Here is a 7,452-nt window from a genome sequence, read left to right as displayed (position 1 = left end):
GGTATTGGTAGTACTTCTTGTGTAATAGATGTTATCTTTAGAGTTTTATATGAATCTTTAAGCATGGTCTATGCTTTTGAACATGGTTTCCAGTATTTTAGGACCATGCCACATAACCAGAGGCATTTCCTTCCAATTACACGTGAGAAAGAAGATGGCTGCAGTGGCATTCAATAAAAAGAAGTAAGTAAATCATTTGATAAGATGGGTACAAATGGAAATATAACATTTGGTGTTTTCACCTGCTACAGCACACACTCACTATCCACTTTACTAGAACACCTGTACATGTTGCAGCAGTACAATGCATAAGATCATGCAGATACAGGTATCAGATCAAGTATCAGAATGGTGAAGATGTGATCTCACTTACTTTGACCATGTCATGGTTGTTGGTGCCAGACACTGGTTTGCTGTCATATGACAATTTGCTTCCATCATGAAAACTCATTAGGTGGCAAACTGTAGATATGTTTCTCAATATTCAATGTAGAAATGTATGGAAATTGGAAAATTGTGTATGTCAAAATGCCAAGAAAGCCCTGGGTGATATTTTTTTCCCCAAATTCTTATGATTTCTTTTAAAAGTGCAGCCAAGCGAACATGTCCATTCAGATATAACTCCAGAGTGAACAGTGGCCTAAATACAATTCATGCACTGTAGAGCCACGGGCTTGTGCTCTTCGCCCCTAAGGCAAAGAATGACAGAAGCTATGATTCATGTATATCCCTAAATCATCCTCCAGGCCTCTCTGATGAGACAGCACTCTCCTCTATAGTGTCTTTTTCACTGGCTCAGTGTCGGCCTCAAGGGCTTTATAACCCCTTCAATAGGATTTAGCTATGTGGCCTTGAGAGGACCTCTGAGGCACAAATTAGTGAGTGAAAAGAGCTGCTTGCACTGTGGAAAGGACCTTCTTCAGCCAGTAGTGTGTTAAGAGCAACTTGTTCAGTCAGAACAAATTGCATGATGCCAAACGATTTGATTCAGCTCACCTCTGCTTTTCTTTTCTTTTTCTTTTTTTCCAACTGCTTTTGTTGTGTTTTAGAAAATGGCTTTTTTTTTATTCCCAAATGAAGAATTAAAAGCTTATTTTCAAAACTTATCCACTAAACTGAATTTAAAATGACAGATATTAATTTTCCCCTGACAAAATCTAGTTATTTTGTCATTGGCATTTCTGTTGCCTGGCCTGTAAATCAGCACTTGTATATAATTTGCTGAGTGCTAGATTACGCTCCTAAGACTGCTTTTCAGAACGAGGCGGTACATCTTCAGCTGCCTGTTATCTCCACACTGCTCCACCAAGGCTATACTTAGTATCTGGTGAGTAATGAGTAATCACATTTAAGTGGCTTACAGACAGTAATGATACAATAGCGGGACAGAATGAGGACTTTAATTACATTGGTGCTCGTGTGGAAGCCATGTGTGCTAGACGTGCTGTGTTTATGCTGTCCTCAGGAGTCACTGAAACGGACATGTTTCTGTGGGGTTACTGTAAAGGCAATGTATTTATTTATTTATTTTGTTTGTTTGCTTTAACAGCTCATCTGTTAAAATATCTGCAATTGAATATGCTGCCTTTTTAACCAAGTCAATTTCAAGCAGCTGTTAAGTGAGTTCATGGCATATGCTTGGCTCGATGACTGCTTGTTTATTTATTAGGCTTGCGCTTGTGTCATTTTTAAAGTGGTGCAATCCAAGGCTGTGACAGGTCATGAATCTGATTTTTTTTTTCCTTCTTTTGCCTGCAAAATCTTGCTCCCATAATAGTAATAAGTGATTTCTATAACTATTTATTAGACTGCATTCAACTACAAAATGTGATAAATATTAGCACATTTATGCTGAAACATGGATGTCTGGGGGGGAAGAACCTGCTTTTGTTTGATATGTTGTTTATTTGGTCTTAAGATAGCTAAATGGTTTCTATTTTGGTTGTTGAAATATATCAGTAGCTAAATATTGTAGCATAGTGATGTCAGTGATTGATTTCAGATTTGGTATTTACCCACATATTTACTTAATAAATACCAGCTACTTATCATACATTTAATAAAGTACTGCGAGTATATATAAAATCAGAAAAAAAAAAGAAACGTCCCTTTTTCAAGAGACTGTATTTTTAAGATAATTTTGTAAAATCCAAATAAGAAATTACAGATATTTTTTGGAAAGGGTTTAAACGATTTTTTTTCATGCTTGTTCAATGAACCATAAACAATTATTGCACATGCACCTGTGGAACAGTCCTTAAGACATTAACAGTTTACAGGCAGTAGGCAATTAAGGTGACAGTTACAATAAGTTAGGACACTAAAGAGACCTTTCTACTGACTCTGAAAAACACCAGAAGAAAGATGTCTAGGCTTCCTGCTCACCTGTGTGAACATGCCATAGACCTGCTGCAGGGAGGCATGAGTACTGCAGATGTGGCCAGAGCAATAAACTGCAATGTCTGTAATGTAAGATGCCTAACACAGTGCTACAGGTAGACAGGAAGGACAGCTGATCGTCCTTGCAGTGGAAAATTACATGTAAGCGTGTGTCCCCCCCAGACGTGATCGAGAACTTGTAAATGCCTTGGCGGAAGACTGGGGGAACATCTCACAGCAAGAGCTGACAAATCTGGTGTAGTCCATGAGGATGAGATGCACTGTAGTACTTAAAGCAGCTGGAGGACACCAGATACTGACTGTTACTTTTAATATTGACCCCCCCCTTTTTTTTTCAGGGACTCATTATTCTATTTCTGTTCATCAAATGTCTATGAAACCTGTTCAGTTTATGTCTCAGTTGTTGAATATTTTTTATGTTAATACAAATATTTACACATGTTAAGAAATATGAGAGGACATTTCTTTTTTTTGCTGAGTATATACATACATACACACACACACACACACACACATATATATATATATATATATATATATATATATATATATATATATATATATATATATATAGATAGATAGATAGATAGATAGATAGATAGATAGATTCAAAGATATGAAAACAAGATTAAAGCTTGTAAAATTATTTCTACCTTTAACCCTTGACTGCATTAATTATTACATTTACATAAAGATATGGATTTCCAATTAATGCATTTTCCAGACTATAATAATAATGAGTCTTAATTGGTCACATATACAGTAGAACACAGTGAAATTGTTTTCTTCGCATACCCCAGCCTGTCAGGAAGCTGGGGTCAGAGCGCAGGGTCAACCATGATACGGCGCCCCTGGAGCAGAGGGGGTTAAGGGCCTTGCTCAAGGGCCCAACAGTGGCATCTTGGCAGTGCTGGGGGTTGAACCCCCAACCTTCTGATCAGTAACCCAAAGCCTTAACTGCTAAGCCACCACTGCCTCTATGAGTTGCAGAGGGTTTTTTTTTTGCCACCTAGTAAGCATGTAAATAAAGGAATTACAGTTGCAAACTGTATGTGGATGGATTTACTCACTCAAAATACAATAATTAGATCCAAACATGTTTTGAACAATTGCAAAATGTCTTAAATTACAATAGTTTTTCTGACTCTGAATGTGAATTTTTTTAAAAAAAATATACTATTAGAGAAGCCTAGTGTTGTTTTTTGCTGTGTAAGCCTGTTTATGACTGCACGTACCACAGTTCCATCATGTTACGTTCCACAGTTCCAGTATATGTTCACATGTTGTTGCCATATGGCAACAATTACATTTTACCATTTAACAAAATTCTCAAAATATATAAACTAGTTTAAATGACAAAAATAAATGTTAACTTATCTCGGACAGTACTGCCTAAATATTGGAAAATTAATCAAATGTTGAGAACCCTCGGAGAACCCACCATGCCATGTGATTGCAGAAAAGGAAGTGCAAGCAGCACTTCCTGGTCATGTGACATGGCATTTGCTGTTTGTTTTTTTTTTTGTTTGTTTATTTTTTTTTTTAATGTCAAAGTTAAAGCCCTCCTTTTCCAATATAGGAAAATAGTAGTTTTGTTAGAGATAAATTAATCGTTGCCATATGGCAACACCATACAGTAAAGAGTTAAAGTAAACTTTATATCTTTTTAAAGTTCTCAAAAAATGTAACTGAAAAAGAAAAAGATAAAAGGGCATACAAGAAATAGTTTGTGATATCATGTTTGATATAATTTCTACAGTAATTATGAATGGGGTCAGTATGTTAAAGGAACAGTTTGTCATTTTTAGAGCCATCTGCTGTTTGCAAGGAGATTTGCACTTGTAATAAATACACTGAAAAGCCTTTCCCTTACACCAAGCATACCTTCCCCATCTGCTGAATCTATGAGTCATGAATCGCCTTTTAGTGAAACAAAAGAAAAAAGAAAAAAGGTCAGCGACAAGCAGCTCTTTTTTTGTTTTTTGTTTTTTGAGGTGGACCTAATTTGCATTTGAAAAATGTTAACTAAAGCCTAAGCCAAAGACACTATCCAGATTGTTTACAAGGTTATTTTACAAATAAGAAGTTTTCTAAGGTTTATTTGAAATGGTATAAAAATTTTCACACTATCTAGTGTCACCCAGAAGAGAAATCATGTTCGTCCTCATATCCTTGCCACTGTCGCCTCTAGCTTGATCAAAAGGGACCGAAATCTACATATGGATATCTGAAAAGCTGTTTTGAGACAATACCTTGCAAGCAAAGAAAATAACTTTTAAATACCCTTAAAAAGAGCATATTTTCAGTGTAGGAGACATTGCTGATTTTCTTTATGTGAGGCCGATAAACTTAACTTGAAAACCAAAGCACCAAAGGACATTCAGAAACACTTGCTGCTTTTGTATTTTCAGCTGTTTGGTACACTCTAAAAACGTTCATCAAGGATTATTTAAGTGTTATATTTAACCCTTTCTATTAGGAAAACCCTTTGTTGTAGGGTTCTATGCAGAAAATGTCAGCGTAAACAGGTGTAAGTTTTCTATGACTGTAGAAGCAGATAACACTTACACTTTAATCTGTTATTTACTAAGGAGGAATCAGATATTTACTATGCCTCTTTAAAACATCGACATCCTGCAAAATCCAGTGAAATTCCTGCAAACGAAATGACAAAACAAATTCCAGTAATATAGTTTGACACTTCAACTTTAAGCAGGCACAAATATATTTCAACAAAATGACATGGAAATATATTTTTTATTTCTAAGCTTGCCTTGGCTTTCTGCCTGTAATGATCATTTTGGATAAGGAGCCAGTTTAACAAACTCTGTGGTAAATGCAGTCAATCTTCCTAAAGGTGTCTAAAGTCTTGCTAGCTAAGTGTGCGTTTTACCCCCACACATCAAATGCCAAGCTTTGATCAACTAGTGAAATGTGCATAAGCCTAATAGATTCAGTTTGCAATCAGATACGAACTGTCAAAAAGTCTGCCATGCTCCTGCTCCATCGTATCATCAGAAGAGACAGAAATGATCAGAAGTACACGTCTGTACAGATGACAGCAGACAAAATTTTCAAATGTTTGATTGACCCAATAGAAAATATAGCAAATGTCAATTTTGTAACTTGTGAAGGGTTTTCCCAGGTTGCTCCATATATATATATATATATATATATATATATATATATATATATATATATATTAAAATGTCACAGTGAAGAGAATGTGATCTAAAAAGGACCTGTATTTTCACAGATGGCTCTGCTTTATTAACCTGCGGATACTGGGGACACACATTAAAAAAACCATCATGAAAACATTTTACTTACTATAACATACAGTGACTATGTACAGTAGCTTTTCTCTCTAGTAGGAATGACATTTAAAGCATGACTACCCCTGAATTCATGCATTTTTAATGAGATCTCCTCCTGTCATCATCCAATATGACAGCAGTCACCCATGTGCACTCAGACTTTGTATAGTGCCTGTGTTAGCAAAGTCTGTCTTTTAAAAAATCCTGTTTTACATGCTTGTTACAGTGAAATGTAGATGATGATGAACACTTTAAATGTCAATTGTGATTTGCCTTATTTCCTAAATATTTACATTTGCACATCGTTTTGTAGTCTTCGTCATGGAGCGTCCTGTTGAAGCAGCAGTTCAGAGACACTTAAGTGCTTCTCCTACTCCCGAAACCCCCCACTTCTCACAACGCACACACACACACACATACTCCCACTCACAGGATCTTAGTGTTAAGTTCACTGGTACGTACCTAGCCCTCTCTGAGGTTTCTGTGCACCAATATCTCTGCAGCTGGAAGCATATTCAATGTGACATCTGCTCCCATCTCTCATGCATTTTTTATTGGACTTTCTCCCTCCCAGAAACAGCCGTACAAAGTGAACGAATTCCATCCAGAATGCCACCTCTTTCTTCTTGCATGATATCAGGTCCTTGCGACACCTTGACAGGTAGCCACATACAATCTGTCCTGTCTGTGGTGCGTGTAGGTGTTTGGAGGAAAAAAGTTAGTGAGACAGAAGAACACTTGACAGCTCTGATAGTGCACTCAACCCACAACCTTGCTGAGTCATGATTGGGTGTTTTTCACAATGATGCTGTGTGGTACTGGCCCATAATATGATGCTCTCCTATATTGATAGCCTCATTGATTTTTCTTCTTTTGTAAACTTCACCACTTCCTGGAGCCTAATGCTCTGGAATAAAGCTGTGGCTTCAGCAGGAACAGTTCTTGCACTTTTCTCCACTTCTTCAGTCCCAGTATCTCCCAAGAGCTTACCTGAAAGAGAGAATGAGAGAGACAGTCCTGATCTTTGCACCTTGTTAATAATGGGACATTTATTGCTCTTCTGTCTCTGGAGCTGTGCTTCCTGCAGTGCAGAGGAACTGAAGCTTGACGTGCTTTTCATTTATCATTCTGACAGTCTGGCATTGACTGTGTATCACTCTGGGAGCTCGGCCATGCTATCGATCTGAGAAAATAAAATAAGTCTTTGTGAAATCGGCTCATTTTATGTCTTGGGTTTTAGCCACACATATGGGAGGCCATGTCTCTGTTGGCTTTGGGGGGAAAAAAGGGTTAACAATTGCATAATAAATACAGAATGAATACACTCTGGTATATAAGTGTGTTAGGTCAGTTTGTTTCTTCTCTCTGCCCCTGCTGCTTTTATTTTGCGCCTGATTAAGTCCTGCACGCTTTGCCGAAGCCCTTGTGTGGAAATGAAGAAGCTTTTCTGCCAGTTCCGCAGTGGAACATGCGGTGTTATTGTGGTGGGTTAAGTGCCTCACAATCTAATTACTCTAATGTCAGCTGCAGTCTTAAATCACACTCGCTGGCTGAGTGCACTGCTCGGTCTGTCCTTCAGAAAGGGAAGCCTCGCACTGCTCTCAGATTCATTATTCCGATTGGGTATGAGCTATTGCACGTATTGGCTGGTATGAGAGAAATGCTGCTTGGGCTCCCATTGGTCGCAAGAGAAGCAGCTTGCTGGCACGTGATTGGCTCCTGGGAGAGAGTGGGA

This window comes from Ictalurus furcatus, chromosome 6 (assembly GCF_023375685.1).
Source record: "Ictalurus furcatus strain D&B chromosome 6, Billie_1.0, whole genome shotgun sequence".
Classification (NCBI taxonomy): Eukaryota; Metazoa; Chordata; class Actinopteri; order Siluriformes; family Ictaluridae; genus Ictalurus; species Ictalurus furcatus.
The sequence above is the reverse complement of the archived record's forward strand: the minus strand, read 5'-3'. Positions refer to the sequence as shown.